At 31.2% G+C, this 20259-nt stretch overlaps 1 long non-coding RNA gene and 1 pseudogene across 2 annotated transcripts; both read left to right on the forward strand.

Annotated features, from left to right (window-relative positions):
* The first annotated feature begins 6381 nt into the window (after positions 1-6381).
* On the forward strand, positions 6382-8202 carry LOC120089304 (uncharacterized). The gene is made up of 2 exons (XR_016524023.1): positions 6382-7654; positions 7922-8202. It is a non-coding gene; the product is annotated as an uncharacterized LOC120089304 (long non-coding RNA).
* An 8799-nt stretch (positions 8203-17001) lies between these two features.
* LOC120088679 (cytochrome P450 89A2 pseudogene) lies at positions 17002-18251 on the forward strand (annotated as a pseudogene). Its single transcript, XR_016523725.1, has one exon. The product of XR_016523725.1 is annotated as a cytochrome P450 89A2 pseudogene (transcript).
* Positions 18252-20259: the final 2008 nt, after the last annotated feature.

The raw sequence follows: 20259 nt of genomic DNA on the forward strand, positions 1-20259 counted from the left end.
AACATAAAATTGTTTCAAGTTAAGCACGATTAATTTTGGAGTTCTTATTATTGAAGCCACTGAAAAGGAAGATGCACTTTGTTGGTACGAGTAGTAATTTTAAAATTTTTTAAGTATTTCTTAGTCATACTTTGATACCATTAGGATTCCTCCCATTTATATGTGACTTTAGTTCATTCATTTCTCTCTTAAACTCGGAACATTAAAGAAACATTAATTAACATGAACCAATAAAGTAATCAAGGATGTGTTTAAGAATAATTTGGTGTGGATAAATCAATTCTATCATTGTCAAAATTAATTTTCTCTAAATTTATTTCCTTTGACGAGGAAATAAAATTGATTTGGAGAAAACAAAATCTAAAATCCTTTTTAAATCCTTTTAAATAAAATTTAAAGATTTTGAAACTATCAGTTGGTACTTGATAGTTGATTTTTCTTGTGGTAATGAACGAATGGCCTCTAAAATTTTCTTTATTCAATTGAGATGTGAAAATACCAAAAGTAACCCTATATTTAAGAAGAAACTTTCCGTCCCATATCATTTCTCTCTCAATTGGAACTTGGAATGTAACACCACATTTTTAAGAGACTAATTTGGACTTCAATGATATTTCTTTTTTGATTTTTTGATTTATTGATTTAAAGGATGAGAGGAAAGTTGAGGTTAAGCGACGGAGATTTTGGGTCCAAATTTATTTTTTGAGGTGTCGAAAATGACTCTTGGACTTAGGCCCATAGTAAAAATGAACAGAGATGAGAGAATGTTGTCTCACATTAAAGAATTAAGCAATGTTTTAAAAATTATAAATACCAAAGTATGCTAGAGGTATCTCCAAAATGTGGTGATGATGGATGTATAACTCTTTTATCACACGTCCTCCAACAAGTACATGTCTGTCCCTCTTACCATAGAGGGGCTTTAGTTTTTTATTTTTGAACTTTAGAAGTAACACCTTTTTTTTTTCACCATGCTCGTAAGTTCCAAAATACTTGTAGGTTCAAGTTTAATTCTGGTGGGAAAAATTATCCTTTTGATTCTCAAAGTTTTGAAGAATATGTGTGTTTGGTTGAGTTTTAAAAATATACCTTTTTAATCTCCAGATTTATAAAAATAGATCTATTTGGTTCTTGAGTTTTCAAATGTACCGGTACCTTTTTAGTCCCTAAAATTTTAAAATAGGTTTAAAAAGCCCCTCAAATAACTTTATACTATTATTTTGAGTAATTATATCATATTTTAAATTAGAAAAATAATTTTTAAAAATCATACCCTCTCTAAAACTATCTTTTCTAATTTTAAATATCATATAATTATTTTTAAAAAATCAAACAAAAAATACTTCAATGACCTTCTAAACCTATTTTTATAAACTTGAAAACAAAAAAGGTACATTTTGAAAACTCGGGATCAAATAGACCTATTTTTATAAATTTTGAGACTAAAAAGATACATTTTTTAAAACTTAGGAACCAAATGTATATATTCTTCAAAATTTGGAAATTGAAAAGGTAATTTTTCCATTTTTATATATTCGTATAGAGCTAACCTAGATCTGTAGAATGTGGATATTATATTATGAAATTTATTTGAAATATTTTGATATTTCAACATCATCATTCTCTTAGAAGGCGGTATATTATGAATTATATGTGATTTATCTTACTACACACAAATATGATTGTGCAATTTTTTTTTTCTTTTGCAATTTATCAAAAAAAAAAAAAAATGACATGCTTAAGTTGATATGGATGAAGTTTATGATAACTAGTGGTAATTTCTAAAATTACATTACTGTACTTTAATTAGTAAACTTGTTAGGTTTAGTATTTTAACATAAGCATTTTTTGCATGATTTTCATGTATAAAAAGTTGATTATGTTATATTGAAGTTGCATTTGTTTGTATCAGTGGAATGTTTATATTAATTAAAATTTGAAAAAAAAAAAAATAAATCAGGCACAAATGGACCCTGCTTTATTAATTTATACACTCCATTGAACCACATATATAGTTTACTGTTGAAAAATTAAGTAAAATGTCACCTATAATCTATCAATAGATCACAACTGATGTTAGTAATTGTTAATCCCAATAGGCTATGGTTGTTGTAAACCATGTTTGAAATATAAAACAGCTAATATTAGTCGGGGTAACACCAGTTGTGGACATCAACCATGGTCTATCTTATCGACCATGATGTCAGTTGTTATTAACCACAATTGACACTACCATGATCTATACTATAATTTATAGATGATTACCCTGTTGTCTTAATCATAGTCTATTCAAATTAATCATGGTTAAATGACTGTGGTCTATATGAAAATTTATAGTAGCGTCCCATTGTGGGCTCCACAATTTCAAATCTTGAATTTTATTTTCAACTTTTAAGATGTCTCTCTAAACTCCTTTAATGTGCATAAAGTTAAGGGATTTGTTCTCCTTTTGGCCTCCCCTTGGAATGATGTGAACTAACCTACTTACAGGGGAGATATCTATCTAACCCAAAGCTATTTAGGATCCTAGAATTCTTGATTGATTTGTGATCTCTTTCAATTTCTCAAAATAAGAGATAATAAGATTTTGGGCTGATTTTCAAGAAAGATGCGTTTCAACATTTTTTTTCGTGAAACATTGTAGCGTTTAGGGATAGTGGTTTGACGCTATCGGCTTGTTGCATCAATTGATGCTTCTATGCTAGACCATCACATTTTTTCTTTGCAACGTTGCGACACTAGTTTGCTTCTTCTCTTTTCGAATTCTTCAATTTTGTTCTTCATTATTCAAAAAGCTCCATTTTAACTATGAATTCCTCCACTGTGATCCAAGTGCTCAAATCCTAAAATTCAACCAAATAAACATGTGAAAGTATTGAATTTCATCTAAAAACTAGCTAAAAGATAGATCTAAACGTGTCATATTTTACGCATCATTATGTGCATAGCACATCTTCTTCTGTAGAAGACGATGAAAGCTCTTTTTTGCAGTCTGCTTTCCTAAATTTAGTTTCTTCTTTATGTAATGAGGACATTAGGTTCTTTTGTTAAGCTGGTTGAATGATATATCTTTTTAGGAAAAGGTAATTACAATGTGCAGCACTTTTAGGGCTCATAATGAAGTATGTAGCAATATTTTAAAAGAACTGCAAATACAACAACTTTTTCAAACCTCCTGATTTATTTTAACTTTATTCCTATTTGTTGGGATTGATGCCTTAAATCTCGTGCGTTCTATAATTTGTAATGGTAATGTGCAAACAATTTATTTGTTTCTTAATAAAATATGAGATGTTTGATTTGACACTTAGTAGTATTAACCTACAAACCAATAAACTAACTTCCAAGGTTATCATCTGTAGCTTAAACATGTATATAGAGACATATGGGCAAATTATGTTTAAGTGATAACCTAAATGGTCTATAGTAGATGGATAAGGCTGGATACCTTATTTTAGTAACATTACGAATACGACCCGTTTTGCAGATGTTATAATTGTTGTAAAGTGCTACAAATGATCCGATTCTGATAATTCATGTGGAGGCATGTGAGTGGAAGTATTCTATATAAAGAGGTTTGTATAAGAGGGGTTTGGTCATAATTGGACTATGACTTATTATTCATTAGAGGGATCAATGGTATTTTAAGTAGTTAGATGTAACTATAGGGGTAAAACGGTAATTTTGGCCTACCTGTACTTACGAGGAATTTGTGAAGGGTCATTACACTGTTGACTAGTTATATCCAATGGACACAGAAATATATCTGTAGTACGAAGAGTGCAGTTGCCGGTCTTTAGTGAAGTGACCGATAGTTAATGAATGTTGAATAATTTAATTAATAGAGTTTAATAAATTATTCAAGTACCATTAAAGCTTTAATCTATAGATCTATAAGATCCCCTATGTAGCTTCAATCTTATGAATTATTCAAATCCATAAGATTCAATTTTAGATTAATTTGAATTGTTCAAATTAATTGAGGAAATTAATTATATGTGATATAATTAATTTAACTTAATTATATATGATATAATTAATATAATTTATTTGATACATTATAGTATAAAGTTTATTTGAGAGGAAATAAATATTTGAATATGATTCACATATTAATTATGTGAATTGGACTCATATAATTCAATTTAGTATAAACGGGATTTATATTAAATACCATGCATGAACGAGAAAATTAAAACTATAGGTTATATTGTATATGATACAATATTAAACTATAAATTATGTGTTATATATGATATAACACATAGTTATATATATATATATATTAAAATTAAAATTAAATTAATTTAAATTTAAAGTGAAGGAAATAACTTCCTTCCCTTTAATTCTCTTTTAAACCCACGTAGTGAAGGGAGGGGGGAGGGACAGTTTTGATGGTGGTGATAATCTTCTTCACAGAAGATTTTTTGTTATAGAGGACTCTCTTTGGATTTTTGAGATCTCTCTGTAATTTCTCAAAAACTGTTATTCTCCTCTCAATTACTTTCTATCTCTTCCAAAATCTAAGAGCCCACACCTCTTCAGAATTCTCTACCTAAAAGAGAATACAGAAGGCTCCAATTAGTAGTGTCATCTTTGGGTCTTGTGATTGTACGAATTGTTCGTGATCGTTTTGGGAAAAAGTTTTCACGAAGAACGTTTTGATTCATCAAGGGTAAGTTTTCTTAAAAACCCTAACCCTTTTTTCTCCCTATTCCTTGCATGCTTAAAACTAATTTGTTAATTGCATAAATTGAGTTCTGTAAAATTTTTGTTCTGTGAAAATATTTTTGGGATAGATCCCTGCTTCCACAGTGGACCATAAGGTTCCTTCAATTAGAATCAAAGCCAGGTTTGGTCCTATATTTTATTGTTCCAGATTGATTTTACAGAATTGGTGGATTGCATTCTGTATTTTTTTCATACGATGAATGGATGTTGAATGCATTGCAATTTTTGGATGTTTCGGGATTAGATTTTGGTTTTACTGCTTTATTTTTACAAATTTTGATTTGTAAGGGCTTGGTGTTTTAGGCATAATTAAAGCTATAAAGTCTGTAATTTGAATGTCTTGAGTCGTTCATGATTGTTCCGGTGTTTTTCTAGAGAAAACGAGGCCAAAATCGGACGACAATCAAAGGAATTCGTGACTATGCAGTGGCTATTGTACAGTAGCGTTGCCGCTGCGAAGGGCGAAACAAAATTATATATTAGAACGGTTGTATATTAGAACCGTTCATGATTTCGTCCGTGGTCTGTGTTCTATGGGTTTATCATCCATCTTTCCGTGGGTTTCATGAGATAATTTTGGTTCATTTAGATCAGTTAAGTTCAGTTAGCCCTATGTGATTCAATTCTGTCAGACCATTTTGGTTTTGGCTTAGTCTGAGTTGATTTGGTTTAGTTCAATTTGTTTTGGTTCATTCAGTTTGGTTTGGTTTAAGTTGGCCCAATTTTTGTTTGTTTGCAATTATGGCAAATCTGCTTTTGCATACACTTTTGTGGGTCTCTGTTCTATTTTCAAATCGATCGTTCCTGGGTTTTGTTTTAGATCTCTCTATAAGGATCTTTGTTTGTAGCCTAGAAGTTTTTAGTTTTATTCTTTGTGGGGTTCTGTTTTTAGCCTACAAGTTATTCGTATTTTCGTTTGTTCTTCATGGGTTTTTTTTTTTTTTTTTTTTTTTTTTTTTTTTTTTTGTTTCCAATCCATATCTGCTAATTTTACTAGGAAGTTTTTCTTCACAAACTCAAGTTGTTCATCATTCTACCACCTTTGGTATGAGGGAGAAGTCTGAGTACGTTTGGCAATGTGTTTTTATGTTGCATCTGGTACATCATTGTTTGGACTTGCTAAATACTTTGAATTGTTAGTAGTTCCTTATGGGACACTTTGAGGCATGAACGAGAAATCTAAGTACGTTTGCCAATGTGTTTTATGTTGCATCTGGTACATATGTTATTTGTGAGAGAATTCAAGTCAAGGTGAAAATTTGTTGGAATGTCTTGAATCCTAAACCTAATTAGAATTGGTATTTTAAATATTTAATTCTTTTCCTTCTCTATTTAGGGTTTATAGAAATGCACTATATAAACTCTCTAACCGTAGAGACATTATTAATTCACAAAATCTGTAACATTCTTTCTAATAAAACTATTCTCCCTTTTGCCCCGTGGACATAGCTACACTACAAGAATTTTGGGCTTTAATGTCGGTTAAAAAAAGCGAAATCGGATGTATAATGTCGGTTTTTTAAAAAAATAAAAATTGGATCTTTAATGTCAATTTTAAACCGACATTGAAGATGGGCTATAATGTCGATTTAAAACCAACATTAAAGGCCTCTCATTTATTTTTATTCTTTTTTATTTCATATCAAATCTTCTCCCTCCTTTCACTTCTCTCTTACCAAACCCTCTCTTCTCCACAGCTTGATCGTGCGAATCACTTTCGATCGTCGTCGTCATTGGTGTTGCTTGGATCTCTGTCATCATCGACTTCTTCTGGTGGTGGGTCATCGTCGTGGGTGTTCTCTGGTTATTTTTCGTTGTTGCGTAGGCGTTCTCCAGTTGTTTTTCTTCGTCGCGTGGGTGTTTTCTGGTTGGTTTTCGTCGTTGCGTGGGCATTGTTCTTCCGGTGTTTGTTCGTCGTGGTTATTCTTCCGGTGGGTCAGCTCGACGTTCGTCCAGCTTATTCTGATCATGGAGGTGGGTTGTCGGCATGGATCTATAGATTCAATTGTGGGTTTTTCCGATCCGATCGTCTATTTGCCCGATCTACTCGTGGGTCTTCCAATCCAGTTGTCGACGTTGTATTTTTGTCAGATCCGCCGTCTCAACTCTGTCAGATCTGCCATCACTACTTTCCCAGTCTATGTTAGTGCTTCTAACTTACTCAGTAGCTTTGCTGTTTTTAAGGTTATGACCATTCTTTCTGCTCTGGTTGGCTGGGCTGCACCAAATTTGGTAAGAAAATTGCTAGCTCAATTCGAATGCCTCATGGTTGCTTGTTTATTTACTTTATCTGCTTGGGCTGGGACAAGTATAGTTAACCACATTTTTTTATATGCATGCGTTGTAGATGTTAATTTTGTATATGCTGATTGTTTGTGTGGGATGCAATAATATTAGATTTGCCATGTTGAAGTTAAACCAATAAATCCGCATGCTTGCACTTTGCTATACGTTTGGTTTCCTCTGTTTCATCTTCCCATGGATCAAATTTGTGCCACTAAAGGATGAAGTAAATGGACCCCTTGTATCTTTCATGGGAAAAATTTAATTGATGCTTTTGTTTTTCTTTTTTGGATTAAAGTGTAATGGATTGATTGTTAATTAACAATCATAAGACACAATTTAATTTGCATTATACGCCTACTAATATTTCAAAATTGTTGCTTATTAGAGTTATCATTGGATATTGATTGTAATCAATCTACAAGAAAATTGTGTTTATGTTTTGGACTCTATTCGAAATAAGATTCAAGAGGATTTTCATGGAGTTATAAATATGTAAGTGTATTTGAACTTTCTTAGCTCTTAATTGAAGTATTTATGTCTAACTTATGTTTTCAAATTATTTAGTGGATTAAACACATGGCAAGCCAAGGACGATCTCCAACACTATCGATCTTCTCCAAAATGGAAACCTGTAAAGGTAAACTTGCATTCATTTTTTAATAATTTATGTTCATTCGAACATAAGAATAATTTTTTTCAACTTCTTTATATGTAGTGCCCCCGTCAATTAGATTCTGTAGGATGCGAGTACTATATACAAAGTATATACACAAAATAGTGCATAATCCTATTACTCCCATTACTAGCCTCGTACATAAATTATTTATTTTTTATATACTAGCTTTAATTTAATAAATGGATGTAAACTTATGTTGAATTTATCTTTTTTTTTTCTTCTTTGTAGCTCAATACAAAAAATGAATATACCCAAAGAGAGATTGATGTAATTCGAACCCAATGGGCAAGTTTTGTTAGCCGATTTGTGTAAGGATGTAATTCTTATTTTTTTGTCTCAATAGAATGTAAATGCTAGCTTAGAATGAATGCAAATTTATCTAACCATGATCTGTTTATTGAAAGATTTATGTATAATATTGTTGTGTTTATGAGGTATTTCATGTTAAGTATTCATGGAATTAGTACTAATTGATATTTGTAAATGAGAGAAATGATGGCTTGGTGTAAGTATTCTATGAAAGTCTGTTATTGTTATACAAATGTTGGTGATTAGTGTGTTTATTTCTTATTTGATGAGTATATGTAATGGATTAGAAATACTAATTCTTTGTTTGTGGATAAATTCATAGGTGGAAGACAAATTTTGATGGCTTGCCATGCAATTTTTTTTATACTTTTTAATAAAAAAGTAATGACGAATATTTCCTGATCCAACACGAGACATATAATGTCATTTTAAATTTTTTGATAGAAAAAATGGATTCGACAACAGAATTTTAAAAAACGGACAATAATTGATAAAACGGCACAGATTCTGGGCTTCAATGTCGGTTTAAAGGGCTTCAATTGATATTTGGGCTTCAGTTGCAACCGACATTAAAGGCCTTTAATGTCGGTTGCAACCGACATTAAAGACGGTGTTATTAAAACCCTTTAATGTTGATTTAAAACTGACATTAAAGATAAGCGACATTAAAGGGGTTTAATAACACTATCTTTACTGTCGGTTGTCAACCGACATTAAAGTCCGAAATTCTTGTAACTAGTACATTGTGAGTGAACCACGCAAGTCTTTCGACCTTCTCTTTAACTTTTTTTTTTTATTTTTTTTATTTTTACTTTCTTTTGTATTATTTAATTGTCGATTTCTTTACCTCATTAATACACACATTTAACCCAAATCGATTTCTTTCCAACTATTTGGGTATTTATTTCCTTTTTCTTCTCCATATCTTTTTGTCATAGTTTACGTCCTTGTAGTTTCATTTTTAGCCCATTTAAATAGGTTTGATTGTTTTTTTATTAGTTTCATTTTTCGTAAGTCATTTTCTTCCATGCATATTTTATTTGGCTGGCTCTTTTTTATCAACTAAGTTTTTTATTAGTTCACAACCTTAGTCTAATAATGGTTTCGTAGTTTCTAATTTTTTTTTTCCTTTTCGTAGCCATTTTTTTTATCAATTAATTTTTTTTTTATCATTTGAGTTTTTTTATAGCCATATTTTATTAACAAAGTTTACTTTTTTTTTTTTTTTAATTAACAGTGTTTTTTATTAATGGTCTTCATAGTTTTTTTTTTTTTTTAGCATGCATATATAGATTAACTTTTTGTTATTTTTATTGTCTTATATCACTGATATACTTCAATAAATGATATGAGTTTGTAACTGATAGACTTGGATCCTGAATGAAGTATATGAGTGATTGACAAACTCTCATCACTAATCGAAGTCCATTAGTTATAGGAGTCTATTGCCGATTGAAGTGGATCATGAATTCTGAACAATATTAGAAATCTATCATTGTCTAGCATTATGATTGAAGTATATCATTGATACGATTCTATCATTGATAAATTAATTGATAATTTAGTGATTGAAGATTATCGCTAATATCATAATTGACTATTTATGTTTGACTGTTGACTTTATTTGGTAATAGAAATCTATCATTGATAGACGTCATGTATTCTAATTGAAATCTATTAGTGATAGCCATTTATCACTGATAGAATTCAAACAGGATTCGTGTAGTTTATCAGTGATTGAAATCTATCATTGATGGACTACACGCACAAACTTTATATTTTTCTACTATTAGGTGAGGTGGAGAAAAGCCAAAATACAACAATGCGATGATTTTTTCATGGTAATTATTATAATTCTATTGTCCACCCCATGAAAACAACTATGAGAAGTTTAAACATGATTTCAGATTACCACAAAAAACAAACAAACAAATAAATAAATAAAATATCATGTGAGTTAATTATATTGATAACATTCTATAACTGATAAACTTGAGTATCATATTGTGGTTTTTGATAATCGACTGATGTTAATTTGTGATATTAGTATATCAATGATAGACTTTATTCATATATTATATTCTATCACTAATAGAATTTTCATCTATGATATTTTTGAATGGTATATCATCCTAAGAAAAAAATACTTAGAGTATCTCTTATATGACAAGTCAACTAGGAGTAGGATAAAAATTTATCAATGATAAATTTAAGTGACAAATCGATGATACATCTACATGACAAGTCAATTATTAGTGAGATTAAAAGTCATATAATTAATAAAATGACAAGAAAATATCATAGTCTTAATAAAAGATTTTTATCAATAATAAATTGATATTCACATGTGATATCAGTCTATCGAGATAGACATTGGGCAGATATTAAAGTTTATCGCTAATAATTGATATCACATGTGAATATTAATCAATCATTGATAGACTATGATTAAGGTGAAATTGCAATTATAATGAATTTAGATACAAAAAGAAACCAATTTGCTATGTCTGCAATATTTTATAATATTTGTTACATTTGCAAATATTTTGTCCAATTTTGCCATTTAGTACAACAACTGGAGTGTTACTATATGATTATTCAATCAAACACCTAACTCATCTATTTCGTGCAAACATTGTTAGGTGGTTGGGCTGCTAGATTTTTTTTCTACCCTATAGATGAACAAAAATCTATCATCTTTGAGTACTTTTCTCCGTATTAATTGTAATTAGTTAGATAAAACAGTTAATTAATTTGGTTTATAAGATAGACTTGCTTAAGATATAAGGTACTTTTGAAATATAATAAATCACCCCCAATTTAATGAATTATAGCCATCATATGTGTAAGTGTAACCAAGCACTATAAACTGTTTATAGTGTTTAATAACCGTCTTATATAGTAATTTAACATTAATCAAAACACTCTAATTATATAGCCAAACCAAGTAAATTTGTGTAAAAAACCTTAAAATGTAACCTAACACATTCGTATTTTTAATTTTAAAGAGTTTTTAAAAATGTGTTTAAATGCAAATGACTTTTTGAAAAACATTTCATGCTTGTTCGAAAGCACAAACATAAATGGATACCACTATGATTGGATATTAGGAGGCTCTCCACTTTTTTTGTTTCACACCTGAGGATTCTACATAAATGGCTAAGTTAGAGTTTAACGACACTATGATGATATCACTTATTAGAGACAATGGACCTTCAGAGATGTCTCTACGATGGTATGATATTGTTCACTTCGGATATAAACCCTCATGCCTTTCTTTTTGTTATCACCCAAAAGGTTTCATACCATTGGTGATAATTATCTTCACTTGTATACTCATGATCATCCTTTTATCCAACTAATATAGGACTTTGATTGCATTGTCAATACCAACATACATGTATAATAAACCCTAACCTATAATATGTCATAAGATGCCATAAAAAGTACTTTTAAACCCCTCGATGAGATTTTTTTTCCATCCTACACTCATACATTCTACTAATGTGAAAGTATATTGTAGTTTTGTTGTGTGCATGAAATAGAGTATTTTGTCTACTTCAAGTATACAATGTAAAAAATTGTAGAATATTTGTGATGATTTTAAGTTAACATCTCAATTGATGTTAAAATTTTGGAAAAACATGTGGACGATTGAAGGGTTAAAGAAAAAGTTAAGCAAACAAAAAATAAACATTAGAAAATTATATTTTTTAAGATTATAAAAAAGAAATACATTTTATACCTTTAACTTAATAATTCAATTCTACTCTCCAAATATAGGCCTTTTAACCCTAAATTAAACCTACACTCTAAATATAGAATTATTAATTCAATATTTTAAAAGTCTTAACTCAAGCCCAAAACAATTGGTAACATGTTATATTTACGAATAGGGTATTTGAAGTCTCTCCACCCAAATCTGCTATGCGTTTGGATTATTGTCATTAAACTCAAGCTTGATTAAACTCGTTTTACTCATTCATTTTGTTAATATCAGATTTGAATTTATCATTATCTTCTGAGCTATTGAAATCTTCTGAAGAAGGAATTGATTGACCTCCAATGACCGAAGAAAAGTATTGGCTGATTTGAGCTTAAAGGAGAAGAAAAACATTGTGAAATGGTTGGAAATTGCCCCTACAACTGCGACCAAACACCATTTATAGCATCCTTCATCAAGACCAACTCGTTTCTGGGTAGGACATCAAGGCGGTTGAAGTGTTTGATTCAGAGTTGGTTGGATTAGCATTTGAGTTGCTTTCAATCGAGTTTGGAGAAGAATTTTGAGGTCGTTCATAATGGCGATAACACACTGTTGCAGTATGTGTCACTTTGCCACACACTTGACAGAAAGGTCTTGAGTTGTTAGGATAAGGAGAGAAACATCTCTTCCCTTTCCATTTCCTCATTTATTAGAAGATTGATTTCCACATTAATTGTTTGTATTTTTCGATAAGAAGAAAAAGGGTGGATTTTGCTTTGGTTTCTCAAGGTTTGCATAATTTACAGTAGCTTGATTAATGATTGCAGTAACATCCCTTGCAGTTTGAACGTAATATTGTCTTTGTTCATAAGACATACAGTAACTCAAATTGGAGTTCGCTCCACGTATAGTTCTGACTTCTTATTACACAAACAATGAAAGTAAAATCCTCGTGTAATCCACCAAACAAGAAAGAGGATGTCAAATCACAAACAATCGATGCAAATCACAAATATACAATCTTGTTATTAAATCATATCGATTTCAGAGTACCGAGTTGAATCATGTATTGATTTTCTTCTATCGAGTAACATCGAATCAGATGTTTTGGTCTTCGAGTTGCTTCGAGTAAAGATTAAGATTCATCGAGTAGAGTCGAGTGTCGACCAGCACTCATCGTGTTCCATCGAGCAAAGAACAAAAACTCGTCGAGGATAGAAGGAAATTTTCATCAAGTATCGAGCAAAAACTTATCGAGTATCTAGCATCAAGGTTTAAGAGAAGATTTTTTAGCCATTTCTTTATCATCTCAGTGTTGATCTTGATTAATTGGGCCTAGAAAAGATTGAATAACCCAACATTTTTTTGCTATTGATAAATGAAGTCATTTGTCTTAAATTGGCGAAAAATGAAACTAATACAACTCACTTAATGAAAGACTTCAAAAGTCTAAACAAGAGGAAATAATGAGAAATTAGACAATGGCTTAACCAAATCTTTACCAACTCTACTTAATGACAACACATAAAATTGATGTAAACGGTAAATACAATAAATGGGGACAAATAAAGTCTTAACAGCCCTAGATCAATGAAGATGAATGATAGAATTACAATTATACCCTTTGTACTTTGAAAGACATAAATTCCTCTCATTTTAACCTTGAGATAACTTGCCATGGAATCGATATCAAATCTACTAAAGAGAAGCATAAATACTTTTATTTCTTTGCAGAAAATAGTTCTCAGTTATCAGGATTTAAATTTTTATGTTATTTGGCTAAAGTGAGCATAGCAACAATGTGCTTGTGACCAATTTTTTTAATTATTCTTTTAGGATAAGGTATTTGTGTGGTTTATTTATTTATTTCGCTATTTGGGTAAATAAAAAAAAAAAAAAAAATACTTGCGTGGCTTTTGTTGTTGGCTATTGATAGATAAGACTTTGAGTTCCAATTTTTAAATTTAATTTTTTTATTATAGAAATGTGTATTTCATCTTCGAAATCTCAGATTTAGTTTTGATTTTAAATCAATATGTAATACTATTAATTCAAATAGATTTTATTATTATTATTATTTTTTAGATTAGCATATTTTGCTCATGTAGATGTTAGATTTTGGTTGAAATCAAATTATAGATTTCGGTTCGTTGTGATATGATTATATTTTTTTGATTTTTTTTATTACATCTTATTTTTCTTCAATTTTGTTATGGGGTATTTTGGTCCATCAAACTATTTACCAAAATTTCATATTTTGCATTCAATGACTTAGAGAAACAAAAAGTCAATTAGTCATTTTCAATATCATTGCAACTATATTTTGCCATCCAACTTTGTGCCCCGGTGTCAAGGGGATCAGGGATGTTTATGGTTCAGTTCAATTTGATTTGGAGCTTAAATCGTACTCAACTGCAAAATTTAAAAAGTGTATTTTTTAAAATCGAATTGAAACGTATATAAACAGTTCGATTTGGTTCGATTTGACAATTTTTTTTTAAAAAAAAATTTTATGCTTTTTCATATTTTATAAATTATAAGCAGTTTGGTTCAGTTTGGTTCCAATGGTTTTAAAAATTACATATATTGTTTTTAAATATATTTATTAAAAAAGCGATTCGGTTCGATTTCAACCTCAATAATTCAATTTGAAAATATATCAAATCGAACCGAACAACATTAATTTGGTTTCGGTTCGATTTTAACAATTTCATTAATCACCCCTAACGAGAACACTACATGACAATGTTCTTTCTAAATCTCTTACTTATTATTTTAGAAAAAAAAATACTTTTTGTATCTGAATTTTGAAGAATATGTGCATTTAGTACCATAGATTTCAAATTAGTCATTTTAATTCTTTTCAAAAATAGGTTTAAAAGAGAAAAATACTTTTTAATTTAATATTAAAAAATTATAAATGCTTATGTGGCAAGATGACACGTAATGTTTTTAAATTTTTTTTTTTCTTTTTCTCTGTCCCTTCTCTCCTATCACTCTCTCCTCCCTCTTCATCCTTTTTCTCTCTGGTTCTCTCCGGCATCTCCATTACCAATCTAAAGCAATCTTCTCCATGTCCATTAATAATCTAGAATCAATCGTAGTTAAAATCCTTAGGTTATTGAAACTTTTCCAGTACATCTTTTCTTCACATAGAGTTTCCCATAGTACAGAGGCATCTCCAATAACATTCCGATAGTTTGTTGAATCAATGGAATATAGTGTTTAAAACGCCAATCTTCTTACTTTTCTAGGATGCACTTCAGTTTAAGCTTAGAAATTTTTCCAAATAAAATAAAAATCAATATATGTATAAATAATTGTGTTATGAGTAACAAAAAAATATATTTTAAAATTAATAATAAATTCGGATTGGTTCGGGTTGGTTTGAATTATATTAGGTAAACCCATGAATCAACCCAATCCATAAAATTTTCATTTATTTGAGTCAAACCCAACTCAAACCGCACGATTTTTTTGGGTCATTGTATTTTTTGAACACCCCAATTTTAGATATTGTTAGGTAAAAATTTAAGTGTCTTTTAAAAAGAAAAAAAAATAAAGAGAACCAACCTTGAGAATTCCATATTGATAGAATTTGAAAATGGAGTCTCTATTTTTGAACTCCAACTTTGAGTTATGGGTTTAAACAGTACCTATGTTAGTACTAGTTTTGACATCTTGATCTTTCATTGGAAAATTAAGATCAAAATGACATATTTTCATGTTATTATGTTGCATGATTTGGCTGAGATGAGAATTAGACAATGGGAGATTAAGCATAACAATGACTTGACCGATTGTTCTAAAAATGTAGAGTCAAAATGGAACAAGAAAGAAAGTTCAATAACTAAAATATATGGGTTTTAATAATTTAGAGATAAAAATGAAATAAATTAAGAATTTGGGTAGACTTAGCGAGTGCTTGGCTCAAGCTTACAGATTGATTTGAGTTTAATTGGTATAAATTATCAACTCAATATTTGGTTCACTAACTCAGTTTAATTGATTGAAGTTTTCTTAAGTTAAAAAAGAAATTTTATAGGTTGCCTCAATTTTTTTTTCATATAAATACTCCAATTTTCTCTTATTTTTCAATTCTTACACCAATATTCTCAATAATTTATAAAAATATCTCACACAATCTCACAAAATTCCATAATTAAAAACTCCCTTTAAAACATGTCAAAACGATAAATAGTCAAATAAATAAATGTGTTGGCTATTATTAACACACACTCAACTACTAATCCAGACTTTGTTAAAACATTTATGTCATAAAATCTTTTGATGCTTCCATTATTCTCGTTCTTCTTGAAATATGCAGTTTTGTTTGTTTGTTTATTTATTTATTTATTTTAGTAATATACATATATATTTAAACAAGAATGTCTTTTAACTCTAACATATGAAACTTTAGTTTAACCTAAAAATCAAAAGTATATATTGTATTTTTGCTGTTACTATGAAACATAAGTATTTTATTTACCTCAAATACCAAAACTACAAGAAAGAAATCCTAAAATATGACATCTCAATTGAGCGTTTAAAATTTAAAAAGATATTTATGTAATTAAATGATTGTACAAAAAGTTTAAACAAACAAAAATAGTAAATAAAAAATCAGAATTTTTTAGATTACAAAAACTGTACTAGATATTTTTTACTCAACTCATCTCAATCGTACATCCCAAATATATTTTAATAACTTCCTTAATAATAATCCCGATGCTTGATAGTCCAAGTTCAGAAATGGACTTGGTTGCTCATAGTCATCATCTCCCTCTCTGTTTGTTTCCTCATAATCTCCATTTTTAACAAATTCCCCAGCTCCACCAAGCTCCCACCAGGTCCTCCTTCAATCCCCATCCTCACCAGTTTCCTATGGCTCTGCAGATCACCACTCCAAATCGAGTCTCTGTTGCGCAGTTTCGTCGCCAAATATGGCCGCATCCTCACCCTCCCCATCGGCGCCAGCCCCGCCATCTTCATCGCCGACTGCTCTATCGCCCACAAATCCCTTGTCCAAAATGCCGCTCTCTTCGCCGACCGCCCACCGGCCCTCGCCACGAACAAGATCATCTCCACCCATCAATACAACCTTGCCTCTGCTCCTTACGGCCCACTCTGGCGTCTCCTCCGCCGTAATCTCACTTCCCAAATCCTCCGTCCTTTCCGTATCAAGGCCTACGCCCGTGCTCGCAAGTGGGTTTTGGATCTTCTTCTTAATCGCTTTCTCTCTCACTCCAGATCTGGAACTGCCGTCTGCGTTGTCCATCATTTTCACTACGCTATGTTCTGTTTGTTGGCGTTGATGTACTTTGGGGATACGCTTGACGAATCCCGGATCAAGGGAATTGAGAACGTGCAGCGTGAGATGCTTATAAATCTTCCGCGTTTCGTTGTCCTTAATTTTTGGCCAAAATTAACCAACATTTTGTTTCATTATCGGAAAGTGATATTTTCGCAGCTCAGAAGAAAGCAAGAGAAGGTCCTAATCCCTCTAATCAACGCCAGAAAAAAGGCCAAGCAAGAAAGAGAAAACAGAGAAAAAAGCGCTGAAATTGAAGAAGAAGATGATGGTGAATTCGTGGTGTCATATATTGATACGCTGCTCGAATTGGAACTCCCCGACGAGAAGAGAAAGCTTACTAACGACGAAATGGTCACTTTATGCTCCGAGTTTCTCAACGCCGGCACGGACACTACCTCGACGGCATTGCAGTGGATAATGGCGAATTTAGTGAAATACCCAGAAATCCAAAACAAGCTTTTTTCAGAGATGAAAGGAGTAATGGGAGATGGATCAAGGGAGGAGGTGAAGGAAGAGGATTTGGGGAAACTTCCATATTTGAAAGCAGTGGTTTTAGAAGGATTAAGAAGACACCCACCAGTACATTTCGTGATACCACACGCAGTAAAAGAAGATACAGAGTTGGAAAATTATGTGATACCAAAGAATGGGAGTGTGAGTTTCATGGTGGCGGAGATGGGTTGGGATCCAAAAGTGTGGGAAAATCCGATGGAGTTTAAGCCGGAGAGGTTCATGAAGAGCAGCGAAGAGGAAGAAGAAGAAATGGCGGGGTTTGATGTAACAGGGAGCAAAGAGATTAAGATGATGCCGTTCAGAGCAGGGAGGAGAATATGTCCAGCGATCGGTCTAGCAATGCTTCATTTGGAATATTTCATTGCCAATTTGGTATGGCGGTTTCGATGGCAGGCGGTGGATGAAGACGGCGTCGATCTAGCGGAGATGATAGAGTTCACCGTCGTCATGAAAAAGCCTCTCAAAGTTAATATATACTCCAGATTTTAGATGAATAAAACTATTGTCACACATTCTCAAGCTAAAATATTGCAAAAACAAGACAACTTAAAACTATTTGCAAATATGACCGAATTTATCCAGACAAAATGTCTAAAAAGCCCATTGAAGACACAAAAATATTATGGTAAGAAATTTTCAATTCAGTTTATTAGTAATAGATTTTAAATCTAATGATAAAAGTCTATCAATGATAAACTCTTTTTATAGATCGACAATCACAAAAAAATCACAACTCTGATTCTTTCATTTGATCTTGATTTTTTTTTTTTCACTTTTTAGCATGTTATCATCAATAGGCTTCTATTACCAACATTATCATATCTTTGCTATGATTTATCGATGATAGCAAAATTTAGACCCACCTATTGAAAATGTCCAAAATGTCCAATTAGAGTCTATCAATAAAGATTTTGCTACCAATGATATGACGTATGACTGATAGACTTTACCAGTGATTAGAGTTTATGACTTATAAACCTATATTATTTGAAGTTTTTCAACGATAGCCAATAATAGATTTTAAATGGTTATTGAAGTCTATCACTTATAGAAGATTATCATTGATTATTGATAAACGTTTATTACATGCTTTTAAACTTCAACCATAGACTCTATTAGTAATATGAGGTATCATCAATAAACTTTATCAATGATTAGAGGTGTCATTGATAGACTACATAAATAGTTAGAGTCTATGACTTATAAGCTTATATTATTTGAAATTTATAAATGATAGCGAATGATAGTCTCTAGTACTTTTTTCCTTTGGAAAGTATTTTAGTCTTTTGCTTTTGTATAATTCAAAGGTGTATTGAACTACTAAATATGTAACAATCATTTTGATACTCTTTATATTGAAAAAACATGTGAATATTTGCAACGGAACTATTCGGTCACATATTAAAGTCTATCCCTATTAGACTAATATTCCTCCCTGTATTAATTTATTAATAGACTCATACTGTAAAAGAAACATCAATTACCAAAACTTAATTATGTAAAAAAATCAATAAAAGATAGATTCTATTACCATTGATATGATTTTTGATAGGTCTTTATCAATGATAACATAATGTAAGGAATAATGACAGATTCATATTAGTGATAAATTTTTATTATTGATAGAAAAATTTTAAAAATTTTCCACCAATTACGTTCTACACTAGATTGAAATTGAGTCGAGGGTATATCACATAACCCTTAATTTTTATTTTCACAATGATAGCAGAAGATGTTGAGAATTTCTTACACATATAACACATAAAAATTCAGAGGAAAAGATGATACATAAGAAATTCCCTAGTCTATTGGGTTCCGCATATGAATGACAGAAAAATTAGGTAAATAATGCAAAATGCCCCAGTTTTTTTAAAAAAATGTCAAATGACCTTTTGCTGGCGTTAAATTGGAGTAAAATTACAAAAATATATTCGCACGCACATGGAAAAGCAATCTCACTCGTCTCGCTCGCACGTGGAAAAGACCCATTTTTATTTCCCTTCTCATCAGTCTCGCTCTTATTGATCTCGCTCTTCCTTTCCTCACACAATCTTGCCAAGTATCCGATATCAACAATCGTTCTCCTTAGAGCTGCTCGTATGAACTCATCGTATCGGAGAAGAAGAAGACACAACGGAGAAGAAGTCGAAGAAGAAGAAGATGTAGCGGAAGAAGTTAGAGAAGAAGTTGAGAGAAAGACAGAGGAAAAAGATGATACATAAGAAATTCCCTAGTTTATTGGATTTGGCATATGGATGACTAAAAAATTAGACAAAAAATGCAAAATGCCCCAGTTTTTAAAGAAAATGTCAAATGACCCTTTGCTGACGTCAAATTGGGGTAAAATTGCAAAAATATATTCGCACGCACGTAGAAAAACAATCTCGCTCGTCTCGTTCTCGCTCTCGCTCTCGCTCGCACGTGGAAAAGACCCATTTTTCTTTCCCTTCTCATCAGTCTCGCTCTCATTAATCTCGCTCTTCCTTTCCTCACACAGTCCAAGTACCCGATATCAACAATCGCTCTCCTTAGAGCTGCTGTATGAACTCATCGTGTCGGAGAAGAAGAAGACACATTGGAGAAGAAGTCGAAGAAGAAGAAGATGTAGTGGAAGAAGTCAGAGAAGAAGTTGAGAGAAAGGCAGAGGAAAAAGAAAAAGAGAAAGAAAAGAAAAAAAAATATGGAGAAGAAAACAAGAAAGCAAGGGCAATGTTGTACTTTCAC

This window comes from Benincasa hispida, chromosome 10 (genome assembly GCF_027475165.1).
Source record: "Benincasa hispida cultivar pf3 chromosome 10, pf3_genome.v1.1, whole genome shotgun sequence".
NCBI lineage: Eukaryota > Viridiplantae > Streptophyta > Magnoliopsida > Cucurbitales > Cucurbitaceae > Benincasa > Benincasa hispida.